Source organism: Peromyscus eremicus, chromosome 6, assembly GCF_949786415.1.
Source record: "Peromyscus eremicus chromosome 6, PerEre_H2_v1, whole genome shotgun sequence".
Taxonomy (NCBI): domain Eukaryota; kingdom Metazoa; phylum Chordata; class Mammalia; order Rodentia; family Cricetidae; genus Peromyscus; species Peromyscus eremicus.
The window spans coordinates 14,873,925-14,887,372 of record NC_081421.1 but is presented as its reverse complement, the minus strand read 5'-3'; the positions used below and the strand labels follow the sequence as shown (position 1 = coordinate 14,887,372).

At 43.2% G+C, this 13,448-nt stretch overlaps 1 non-coding gene and 1 pseudogene across 1 annotated transcript; both read right to left on the bottom strand.

Annotated features, from left to right (window-relative positions):
• Positions 1–1,338: 1,338 nt before the first annotated feature.
• On the bottom strand, positions 1,339–1,441 carry LOC131913911 (U6 spliceosomal RNA). The gene has a single exon (XR_009379984.1). It is a non-coding gene; the product is annotated as a U6 spliceosomal RNA (small nuclear RNA).
• A 10,637-nt stretch (positions 1,442–12,078) lies between these two features.
• LOC131912918 (conserved oligomeric Golgi complex subunit 6-like) overlaps positions 12,079–13,448 on the bottom strand; it is a 48,714-nt pseudogene continuing 47,344 nt past the window's right edge.

The following is a 13,448-nucleotide window of genomic DNA, read 5'->3' as shown; positions in this document are numbered from 1 at the left end:
GCTCGTCACCCCAGACAAAGCCTCTTCTCCCTTCCTCCTTACTCATGAAAGGCTAGATGTACCACGGAACTCGGAGGACCTTGGCGAAGGGGCCACGTAAGGCTCCATGTGGCTGCTTCCCGAAGGCTCAGAGGGAAAGGCGCTGCTCTCAGCACCCCCGCAGGATCCCCCCATTGCTGTCACAGAGCCTTAGTGTAACACGGGCTGCCTGTGAGCTCTGAAGGGGATGACACTACCTCACGGCCCCAGGGAAAAGTCAGCTAATATGCTGAAGACGACAGCAGTGGCTGATGCTAATTAAGGAAATTACGCAACGGCCACCTGTAATAACACAAGAATTTTTTTTTTTTTTCGAGACAGGGTTTCTCTGTGTAGCTTTGCGCCTTCCCTGGAACTCACTCTGTAGCCCAGGTTGGCCTCGGACTCCCAGAGATCCTCCTGGCTCTGCCTCCAGAGTGCTGGGATTAAAGGCGTGCGCCACCACCGCCCGGTCAGAAAATATTTTTTACCTTATGGTATTAATCTCTATTTTTTAGGACAGTGTTGTGTGACTTCTAATACGGAAATAGGAACAAATGTCTGTTGACCCAGGATAGGGCACTGAAGACAGACACAAGGAATTAATCAGTTCACGTCTAGCTTGGTGAAGCAATGAGAAGCTTCTTAGGGTCACACACAGGAGCAGGACTGACTCAAGGGCAGCTCTGCTCCTCCAGAAGGCCCGCCTTAGCAGCCTCATCCCCGAACTCCTTGCAGGACCTGTAGGCAGCCCAGCTGGTTGGAGAGCTCATCACCTGAGGTGATTGTTATCCTGAATTCCCTGGTCTGTTGCTTATGATTTTGACTAGTGGGTCAGTTCATAATTTAAACCTGTCTCTTGTGTAGCTATTTCTTCTGAGTTGACATATTCTTTCCTGGAGGGAAAAGGTTGGCTGATAGATTCGGGAAGTAAAGGAAATTTACAAGGCTCAGAAAGTAAACAAAACTTACAAGGCTGAAGAAGTTCCTGAAACAAGATTCACAAGGCTTTTTCCTGAGGTTATACAAGCAGTAACCAATTATCAAGGCCCTGGGTTAAGGGGGAGTTCAACAGTGTGACCAATAAATGTTAGATACTTAAAAAAAAAGATTTAACGTATTTTATTTTTTGTATATGAATGTTTTGCCTAGATGGATGGATGTGTATTGTGTATGTAGTGCCAGCAAGGCCAGAAGAGGGTCACACATCTCCCAGAACTGGAGTTACAGATGGTTGTGAGTCATCATGTGAGTGCTGAGAATCAAACCTGGGTCCTCTGCAAGAGCAACCAGTGTTCTAAATTGCTGAGCTATCCTCCCACAAGTACAGGATGCGTCATGAGTCCGCCTGTCGTCCTGTGCAGCGGCCATGTTAGTCTTCTCTGTATCATTTCAGTTCTATGAGCTGTCCAAATAAATGAGCACTGCAGACTTCATTTCAATCAATTTATTTTTTATTAAAACAATAAAATATTGTAGAATGGGAATCTATGATAGAAGCTTACTATTTACAGTTGTCACAGCCAAGAGTTCTCAGATTAAGGTGTTGGCAGATTAAAGGCCTTGAGGGCTATTCTATTCTCACTACTACTCAAAAGGTGAAGGAGTGAGGAAGCTTCTTTTAGAAGGGCATTAATCTTCTTCAAGAGATACCCATCTTATGGAATCACCTGCAGAAGGTTCCCCTCTCCACCCAGTCACCTTCAGGGTTCAGTTTCTGCATATAAATGGGGGTGAGGGACGAATACATAAGGCATTAGAATACTGCATTCAAATACTTCCCTCCACTCACAGCTCTGGACCTAACACCTAGTGACTGGGCATTATTTGTGTCTGTCACTGTGGCAGACTGTTTGGCATGCACAGATTATTTAATTCCCCCAAAAAACCTGTCCCACCTTACTACAGTCGGTGATCACCCCACTTTACAGCAGAGGAAACTGATGTCTTGAGAGACTAACTTTCCCGGGGCCCCAGAGCCAACAGACAGAATTCAAATTAGAACAGATAACACAATCACTACCTATGCCGGGTAAAGAACACCATGAGGCCCTGGAAAATTGCAAACGATACTGCCCAGAGATTAAAAGCACTTGCTAATCAGCTCACAACCATCTATAAGTCTAGTTCCAGGGGATCCAGTGCCCTCTCCTGGCCTCTGCAGGCATCAGGCATGCATGTGGTGTACTTATATATAAGCAGGCATTTAAACACCCATACCTATAAAATAAAAATAAATCTTTTATTTTTTGCAGTTACTATTGAGACTTAGCTGCAAAGTTAGATGGGTGTATCAGGAGCTTCCTCTTCCTGCCCCCACCCCAGGCATGGATGCCTACATAAGTACAAAGGAAAACCACAGTTCCAGGTGCATGGCTATGATTAACCAGGCCTGTTTTTCTGGCCCCTCCGAACCAAAGGACTACCTGGGGCTCTGGAGCCTGGACAAATAATCCTGGCAGCACAGCCAAGCAGATGAAGAAGATGTAGGCCACCCACACAGCAATCAAGAGTTCCTCTGGGCAGGCCAGGAAATTACCATTGTCCCTGCTCTGTATCAGCGCTAAGCCACTAACCGAGCCCCAGCAGGGGCAGCATCAGTATCAGTGTGCAACCAGGCCCTGGGCCCAGTGGGCCAGCAAACCCCACCGACAGGTCAACACCCACATGTTCCAGCTGCAGCAACGCCAGAGAGTGCACAATCGCACACAGGAGAGTTAAAACATAATTACCTCATGAAATTGGGCCGCTAAATCTCACTGGCCCTGAGTGTGAAGAAGACAGATACATGGGCGAAAGTGCGAGATGAACTGGAGGGATCTGGGAGTGCCTGGCAGGGTCACCTGGGTGGCCAGAGACTCTGGATCCTCTTGGGCAGTGTGTGAAACCCAGATCTCAGCTTCTACAGAAAGGTCTGCATTTGGGGAACCTTAGCTCTTGTTTAGGGGACACTTGCCCTATCTTTGTTACTTCCAGTCTGCCCACGCATGGCTACCTGAACCAGCTGTGACACATGACAGTCACTTCCCTGGTGGAACTCAGAACTGGAATCAGGGAGATCTAAGGACCAGAGGGCGGCTACTCCCGCAGAACTATGGTTGCCCCCACAAGTGACAGTCTCCCTTTCTCCACTGGAAGTTTGCACAGGACCCGGGCTTTGTTGGGGTGCAGTCCAGCATCACCCTTTACACAGACAATTCTATACTCAACCCCAGAAATCGCCATTGCTCCTGCTAGGAGCTCTCCAGAGAGGAAAGTCTCGGTTGCTCATCTCTTTTGGAAGGCTTTGAAATAAATCATGATTCTGACGTGCTCCCGGAGCGCTCATTGCCTTACGAGGCACGAGTGGCTATGCCTCACCTTGTGGTCGGCTCTCTAGCTGGAGAACAGTCTGACAATTAGCACAGCTTAGTCAGGAAGGAGCAAAGTTAGCTCGTGTCTCAGAGCCCTCGCACGTTAAGGGTGTCAAGACTAATGAGTTATTTTCCTTTCCATATTAGAAAACAGATAAACGTTAACCAACTGGTGTCATTGAGTGTCAGCAACATGACTCAAAACATGTAGAATGTTTATTGTAGGCACTGCTTAGGCAAGGGGATGGAGAAAGAAAAAAATCGAAAAGGCGAGAAAGAAGAGGGAGCCTACCCCAGCTCCACGCACAGCACCCTGCTTGTGGTCCATCGCCCTGATAATGAGGAAACACCTAGTCCAAGGGGAGGGTTAATTGCTCACTCCAGGTCCACTAGCTTTCTTGACATCTCTACTGTATGCCTCTGACTTCACAGGCAGCTTTTGCTTTCAGGGACAGATCTGTTTCTGTGCATGATTAAAGGCTGCTGGTTCCTTGGGTAAGTTCAGAAGTGCAGAAGATGATGAGAAGCATTCTAATTACAAGCGATTCAGCCTGGCACACAGAACTCTCCACCTGTCCAAGTCCCAGACTTCTGACCCTCTCCAAGATGGCCATCTGCTTCTGCAGCAGCAGCATGGGGAGGAGCTACCCATGCAAGTTCCCACAGAGAGAGAGAAATCTGGGCCAAATGCTTAGTGCTAACAAGGTCTTAGTTCTGTTGAGATACTCAGTGGCTCTGGTTTCGGAGCAGGGGAAAATGGGGTAGTGTGAGGGAGCTGACAGAACCCGATTTCAGTCCATCTTGCTGGAATGTGGGAGTTACAAAGGCTACTCTTGTTCCCCGCAGGTTTTCTGGTGCAGGCCAGGGTGGGCTGGCTGTTACAGTCCTCTGAAAGGATCTAACTGGGTTCCTGTGTTGGCTTTCCTTGAGTGGCAGGCCACCCCAGAAGCCTCTGAAAGGAGGCCCTGAAATGTTAAAAAGTGAGTTGGCAATCCCTTCCTTCCAGGCTGCCAGGCCAGAGAAGAGGTGGGGGCATTGTTGCTGGAGGCACAGAAAAGGGCGAGTACAATGTCTGCTTGGTATCATGAGTCAACTGGTAAAGTGCCCCCAGTGGTGACCCCACAGGTCAAAGGTCAGGCAAAGGGCGAGAAGATGGGCAAGGAGGGCAAGGTGGTGCACCGGTCTGGAAGGCAGACGTGGCCTAGCCAGGCTGCCACAGCTATCAGGGATCCTAGGTGCCCCCTCTGGTGAGGGCAAGGGTTGGCTATTTCATCCTGTAACAGAACCTTGGCGGCAGTACCTTGACATTTGAGTCTCCATGGCATGGCACCTGGCTATTGGCTCACGGGTACGTGCTCAGCAGAGAGTAACTCCTTCATCAGACTTGGGAACTATGTGTACTCAGCAGCAAAGCTGTGAAGTTTGGGTTCTGCTCACTCCTCTGCTAACCACTCAAGTTCTATGAAAGTTTCTCTGAGGCTACTGGGTATGGATGAAATTCAGTTTTACGGTAAGCTTGGGCTCAGGATTAGAGATGGGTTTAGAACAAGCACGATATCCATCACACGAGAAAAGTGCTTCCCTATTTGTTAAAAAAACAAAGTCAAAACCAAAAAAAAAAAGACAAACAAAAAACCAAAAACCAAGAAAAGAAGAAGAAGAAGAAGAAGAAGAAGAAGAAGAAGAAGAAGAAGAAGAAGAAAAGAAAAGAAATAAAAAAACAACCCACATAGAAGGAGACTGGCACACCCAGTTATAACTGGGATTCGTATTTTTCCTTAAAAAAACCAAAACAGAAAACAGAACAAATCTTCCCCTGGGAGCTGAAAGCAGTGTGGCACACATACAGTACCTTCTCATTAACATGAGGGAGAACCACAGCTTTAAGATGAAGCCATTCAGTGAACGGAAGAAAGAGTAGCTCATCTCCCGCGCATAAGGCACCAGGAACCTTTAGAGATTAGAGCATGAAACCCCAACAGAGCTGGTGGAATCCAAGTCCCCACCCATGGAGGGAAGGAAGGAGAAACACCCAGTGTGCCTGGAACCCCAACACGCTGTGAGGACCTGGCTCGATTTACCAGCGGATGAAAGCAGCTGGTGCTGCCAGCCGCTCACTGAGCCGTGACTGGCCTCGCTGGCAAGTGCGCCGTGGAAGAGCTGTGGACTTGGAGGAGTGAGAGACACGGCAGGGGCATGACAAAGGACACTCGGCCTCGCTCATCAGTCTTTGTAAGCAGATGTCATCGCCATACTCCCTTGTTGAAAGCATTAACAGCAAAAATGCAAACAATGTATTTCCAAGTGGATCACACTGCAGAGAAATACATCAGTCAAATTCGAATATCTAGAAATAGACTAAAGCATATAAAGCAAACAAGAAGAGACTGAAAACATAAATCATAATTGCTATGAAAGCTTATAGCTCAGATTAAACACCAGAAAGGCTACAGAGGATTACAGATTGCATGAACGGATGAATGAAACTATCATTATTAACATGTGGAGCACTTCACAGAGTAACTACAGGAAAGACTTCATTCCTCACTCTAAAGAGGACAATTTACTAGACTATATTATAGGCTGGAATACAAAGTAAGCATAAAAATGTCAAAGGACTGAAATACATGATGCATTTTTGATGCAAAGGAATAAAAAGATCACTGAGAAATATTTTTTTGTAAATATACATAAAAAAGCATAAAAGGTCACTATGGAAATTAGAAGATACTTGAAGTGAAATCAACCGATGGTGGGGAGCTCAGCCCCAAGAGATGCATCTGCACCACAGCTCCCACATCACAATTACAACTGCATCACAGCTCCTGCATCACAATTACATCTGCATCACAGTTCCTACATCACAGATGCATCTGCATCACGGCTCCTGCATCACAATTACATCTGCATCACAGCTCCCACATCACAATTACATCTTCATCACAGCTCCTGCATCAAAGACACATCTGCATCACAGCTCCTGCATCACAGCCCCCACATCACAATTACAACTGCATCACAGCTCCTGCATCACAATTACATCTGCATCACAGCTCCTGCTTCACAGACACAACTGCATCACAGCTCCTGCATCACAATTACATCTGCATCACAGCTCCTGCTTCACAGATGCATCTGCATCACAGCTCCTGCGTCACAATTACATCTGATTCACAGCTCCTGCTTCACAATTACATCTGCATCACAGCTCCTGCTTCAGTCGCATCTGCATCACAGCTCCTGCTTCACAGACGCATCTGCACCACAGCTCCTGAATCACAGACGCATCTGCATCACAGCTCCTGCATCACAGACGCATCTGCACCACAGCTGCTGCATCAAGCACACATCTGCATCACAGCTCTAGCATCTATGGCTCAGGGAACATCTCAGAAGATGGGGTGGAAAGACTGTAAGAGCCAGACTACCAGGAAATCTGCTGTGAAATGGTCTCTCCTAAAAATGGCTCCGTGAGCAAGACTAGAACAACAGCAGTATTAATGGACATGCTAGTGTGATGCTGGGAGGAGTTCCCATCCCTAGACCAAGATGTACAGGAATTAAGGACCTCAGGGAGAAGGGAAACCAGCCTCTCCCCAGGAAGAGCCTCCTTATTGGTTATCCAGTGCAACGGTCAGCCTTGAAACCAGACACATACAAACACAGAAACGGACTTGTATATTCTTGTGCACACACATACACACGCAACAATAATAATCAAAGAAAAAGAGGCTACCAACTTGAGTGGGGAGGATGTGGGAAGGGCTTGAGAGAGGGTAGCTGAGAAGACAGGCATAGGGAGAAAATGGAGGGGAAGTGGTATAATTCCATTTTAGTTAAAATATATTTTTAAATTAAAAAGTAAATGGAATAAAAAAGATAATGAAGACATAACATATACAGATCTATATATGTAGGTAAATTTAGAAGGAATTATAGATTAACATGTCAAATGTTATATATAAATGAAAATATCACTGCAGGACAATGTTTAGATATCAATTATATAGTTCCATTTCACCAAGGTAGAAAAAAAAGACCAAATAAAATACAAAGTAGAAAGAAGGAACTAATGAAGAGAGAGCAAAAATAAAGGAAATAAACAAAAGGACAATAAAGAAAATCAAACATTTAAGATCATTCTTTGGAAATGGTGAGCTCAAAATAAGAGAGTCTCCAGAATCCATCACCAGGTAACAGGATGATGAGCAGAGCACCACGACATTAAGTCCGGGAATGGAGTCACATCTAGATTGAAATTTACCAAAGCAGACATAAAAAGAAATGAAGCCTTGATAATCTAAATCAGATCTAAAAGATAACAGTATATAAACTGCAACTTCCAATAATATAAACTATAAATAGAAAACCCAATTAAGAGAAAACAATGTCCGTTAGAAAGGGGCCTGGAAGAAACACGGCCAACGTGCACAAATTAATTCCATTTCACTGTAGAGCAGCACAAAAATTTAAAAAGTAATATTTTTGTATATCCATACTAAAGAACTGTAGCATAAAAATACAAAGTTATAGTTATCCTCGTAGGGGAGAGTTATCAAAAGCTGTTTGGAAGACAGTAACCCCTCCCCCATTAGAAAATACTAATATACTAGGATTTTGATGATCAGAAATAAATTAATTCATAATACATAAGTACATGATTCATACTAATACATAAGTAAATTACTTTCCTGGTGGCAGAACATTTATATAAATTTCATCTTTTATATAAATGTATGTAACATTTATATAAAATATAAAATCTCTGAAAATTTTAGACTAGCTCAGATTCAGTTTTTAAATATACAATTCTAAACACTTTGCCAGAAAATTATATATCCCCTGAAGTGAGCAAATGTTTCACATGAATACTTTTGATCCTATCTAAAATTTCCTCCAGTTCAGCTCATGTTTATAAGCTTAGTATTATGACGAGTTTTTAGTTATTTTCACTGCAAATGTTTTTATTTTAGTATTCACTGGCATCAATGTTAGCTGGATTTGATAGATTGGCATGCTGTTATTAATGCAATTCTTAGGCTAGTTTCTCAGCTGACATGTTAATTTTATATTTGGACCTATATTATAACATCTATTTTCAAAAGTAATTTGAGTATAAAAGTATTTTCATAAATATATGACTGATAATCATACCTAAATATAATTATGACCCCCCAAATGACCATATGTAGGGTTGGCTATACTCATCAACAGCATATTTAACTTAAAAAAAAAATGGCCTGCTGGGTGGCAGTGGCGCACACCTTTAATCCCAGCACTTGGGGGGCAGAGGCAGGCGGATCTCTGTGAGTTCGAGGCCAGCCTGGGCTAGAGAGTGAGGACCAGGAAAGCCTTCAAAGCTACACAGAGAAACTCTGTCTCAAAAAACCAAAATAAATAAATAAATAAATAAATAAATAAATAAATAAATAAATAAATAAAATAATAATAATAATAATAAAAAGGCCTGAGGAGGCGGCTCACTTGTTAAAAGTACTTCTGAAGGAAGCATGAGGAGTTGAATTTGGATCCCATCATTCCTGTAAAAAGCCAGGTCCAGTGGCACGTGCCTGTAATCCTATCGCTGGAGTGGAGTTAGGAGGATCCTGGAGTCTTGCTGGCCAGCCAGCCAAGCTGTACTAGTGAGTTCCAAGCTGTGAGAGACCCTGCTACAAACTAAAATGGAGAGCAACAGAGGATGACGCCTGATGTTCACCTCTAGCTTTGGCGGTGAACATACCTGCACCCCTTCCCACACACAAGAAAAACAACCTGCTGCAAGAACTCAGTATTACTGACTCTCCGTCCCATTCTGCATTCAATCCACATGTTTAGAAGAGATAAAGCTTTACGTAGACAAACATTCCTAACTTGGACAATTACCATCACTCCACTGACAGCTCTCAGGAAAACATGCCTTACCTTCTGCTTTCAAAATAGCTTGCCAGGTGGTGGTGTTTCTAAATCTCAAAATCAATTAAGATCTCAATATTTGAATTTAAGATGTGCAAACTGGCATGTTACAGTTTCACTTTCTACAATTCTTTATCAAAAGTTTCAATTTACAAGTGGTAAATTCAAAGAGTAAAACACAGTGGTTTGACGTTATATTCAATATTACGAAGCCATCACCACTAACTCCGGAGTATTTCTACCTCCCTCCAAAGGGGCCTGTCAGCAGTCAGCTCCCATTGCCTTGTCCCTCAGTCCCTGTAAGCTGTTACTGTGCTTCTCGTTTCCACATGGGCTTCTCCCTCACACTTCATACATGTCCCACTTCATAGTCAAGCTAGATGGAGTCTTTTATGCTGGCGTCTTTCAATCAAGACTCGTCCACACTGTAGCACGTATCCAAACTTCACTTTTTTTTAAAAGGGTGAATGACATTGTTTGATGAACTTTTGGATTCTCTCCACTGTGGGTGGTTATAAATACTGCCATAAATATTTCTATAAAAGTTGTATATTAATCCCAGCACTTGGGAGGCAGAGGCAGGCCTCTGTGAGTTCAAGGCTGGCCTGGACTACAGACCGAGTTCCAGAACAGCCAGGGCTGTTACACGGAGAAACCCTGTCTCCAAATGTCAAAACAGCAACAAAAAATTCTGTGTAGATGTGGTTTTCTAATTCTCTTGGCATAGTGAATTGATAAGTCATATAGTGATCCCATTTAATTTTTTAAAAAGCCATCAAGTTATTTTCCACACCCATTTTATGCTCTTACCAGCATGAATGACATTTCAACTTCTTCATTCTCACACTAACTTACTGCCCTTTAAAAATCATTACTGTAATAGTTACCCTGGTATGTGTGAAACAGCGTCTCTTTGTGGCCTCAGCTTGCATTTCCCTAGTGACTACCAACATGGAAGTCTATCCAAGCAAGGGCTTGCTGGCCATTTCTGTACCTTGTTTTCATGGGCCTATTAGTCATTTTTTTGTATCTTCTTTGGTGAAATGCTTATGCAGACTGTACATATAAATAAAAACTCAGTCATATTGGAGTTGTACATTATATTCTCAAGTGTAATCTGCACCATAGGCCTTGTCAAATACTTTGCAAAGGGTTTTCTCCATTGTTTCCTCTCCTCCTCTACCTCCACCTCCAAGGATTTTTCTCTGTAACAGCCCTGGCTGTCCTGGAACTCGCTCTGTAGACCAGGCTGGCCTCAAACTCACAGAGATCCTCCTGCCTCTGCCTCCTGAGTGCTAGGATTAAGAGCCATGCCTGGCTTTTCATTTTCTTTAAAAAAATTATATTAATTCTTTGAGAATTTCATACAATGTGTTTTGATCCTATTTATTCCCCTCTCCTAGCTCCTCCCAGGCCCACCTCCACACCAACCCAATTTCATGTTCTCTCAGACCCCTTGAGTTGTGTTGTGTTGGCCAACTAATCTCGGGAGTGGGCTATGTCCTGGAGTGTGGGACACATACCAGAGGTCACACCATTAAAGAAAACTGACTCTTCTGCTCAAAAGCTAGCAGTTTATCAGCTAAAGGCTAAGTGTCCACCTCCCCGTCTATGCTGGGACTTTATGACTTGATTACAAGCCTTGCCCTTGAACACACATTTAAAAACATTTGATAAAGTCTATCCCCCTACCCATTGGGTATCATTAAAAAGAAATTCTTAATTAAGAGAGAGTGTGAGTGTGTGTCTTGCTTAATGCAATAGCACAAAGATTTATAACAAGTTTTGTCTATAAAAGTTTTGGTTCTTACATTTCAGTCTTCCATCTACTTTGAGTTCATTTTTAATATGATTTGAGATGAGTTGGATTTACAGTTGTTCTAGCCATTTGTGAAATGATCTATTGAAGAGTCTTGGCAGCCTTATTATTACTATTATTTGTAAACGTTAACTGTGTCTATACACAGGTTTACTTATGAACTCTAAATTCCATTTTAACCACAGTCCTGGTGCATAATAGTTAACATTTAAGTTTTCTGCTTTATGATTGTGGGAAAGTTATAAGCATTCAGTATAACTCACACTTCTAATTTTGAATTTGACCTCCGTGTGGGCTTCTGACATTCTGTGCCTGTCAATGTTGGACAGGAGCAGCAAGCCAAGCCAGCCCATAATCACCAGCACACGTTCCTGATGCTCTACACTGATGCTGTGTGGTTAAGTTCTGCTGCTCATATGGTTAGGTGGATGGAATATATTTCCAACTGGGCACTGTCATCTTACTCTGGGCTTATCAGGATGGAACCCCATAGTAGAGCCCATCCTGGTAGCAGTACCACATTGTTCTGAGTACTGTTGTACTGTCGTTGGTTTAAAGTTTTGGCTATTCACAGTCTTGTATGTGTCTATATAAATATTAGGAGCAGTCTGTCCTTTTCTGAAAGAAAAAAGAAGGCAGACGGAATTTTCATAGAGATTGCACTGATCTGGCCACTGGGGAGTACTGCCACCTTGAATCTCCAGTTCTGCCCACATAGCACACATTCCCATGCACCAAGCCATCTTTAATTAGGTTATAGTTATGCAAATCAATACAGTCCAAAATACAAAGCCTGGCATCAGCAGACTTGAGTGTTGTATTTATGCTGGCCTTCATAACGTTCCATTTCAACATGCTTCTCAGCTTAATACTGTACCACATCCTACCTGGACCTGGCTTCCCTCTGCTGTACTTCCTCCTGCTCAGTATTTTCCCAAAACACATCTGTGAGAAGTATAAAAAATACTACAAAGATTGTTGCTCCAGAAATAGTTTAATACATATTAAGAAAACCAGATAACAAGAAAAAATATATTTTCTCTTAGCAAACAAAATGCTAAGTGCGTCAATCTTTTTTTCACAGTAGAAATAAATTAGGCACAACGTAAGTAAGTACCTGCCTTGTATTATGCTGTTCTGATAAAAATATGCCACATATATTCATTGAAAAAACCAACAAGACAGATTGACATCACAATCGATAACATGTAGTTACTTTTGCTCTGAACAATCCTTATTAGTGTGAACACAAAACCGTTTGGGGGTGGCTAGATTAGGTGCATACTATGTGGTGAATACCCACCCTGAAACACAAGGCTTTCCACGGGCAGGCTGAGGCTGCCTGCACAGGAAGCCGACTGAAGGGTCTCTCCCCCTCTTCTCCAACCTTTCAGCTGAGTGTATATTTAAACACATACAAATGTCTGCAAGGAACGAGGCTGCAGGTACGAAAATAAGCAGAAAGGAGACGACAGCCTCAACTTTGCTTTCTTCTAACAAACCCTTTGACACTTATCTGGGGGACAGAGACATGGGCTAGGTTCGAGAAGCTATTCATCACAAGGAAAGCAGTGAAGTCGTCCACAAAGGGACATTGATTACCAACAACTGCAGTTTAGATGTCACATGGTACTAACTTAGACCTCGTTGTACTTAATCCTGAAATCTTCCATTTGACTTTTTGCCTCCATTTATAATCCCAAATCAGTGGGACCTTTAAGCTGCTATGCACAGGCAGCTAATGAACAAGAGAACATTGCTACCAAGAGAAGAGACACAGCAGTACAGACTCAAGTCAATATTGATTTATCTCCATATTAGCTGAGAATGAAAGAAATTGACCTACGATCTCATACAAGGAAAACTCTAATCCTCAAACTTCAAAATAAAGACTCAGATTAAAAACCCAAACCACCCTTTGTTTCCAGGCACCAATAATCTGCAAATGCCATCAAGATCATCAGGAGAGCAGTGTCTTCACTTGCTCAGGTGTCCTGTGTAGGATGCTCTCTGGATCTTTGTATGCGTTGACTGGATTCATCACAGCTGCATGAACTTCCTCATAGGCTCTGCAGACCAGCTCAGTAGACTGCTTTACAATCTGCTCCCTACAGATGAGCAAACAAAACCAGAACATGACATAACCCCAAGCACTGAAGCTCACACATATGAATGATGCTGAATGATATGCTTCATCTCCATGCTGACCAGTTCCTACTAGTGGGGATGAGTAATTACTGTTTACTAAAGTCCTCCTCATTAATATGTAGCCTCCAAAAGCCAGGGGCTGCGTTTCATGCACTGCTTGGTCATTAGGACTAAGACAGTGCCTCACATATAAATAT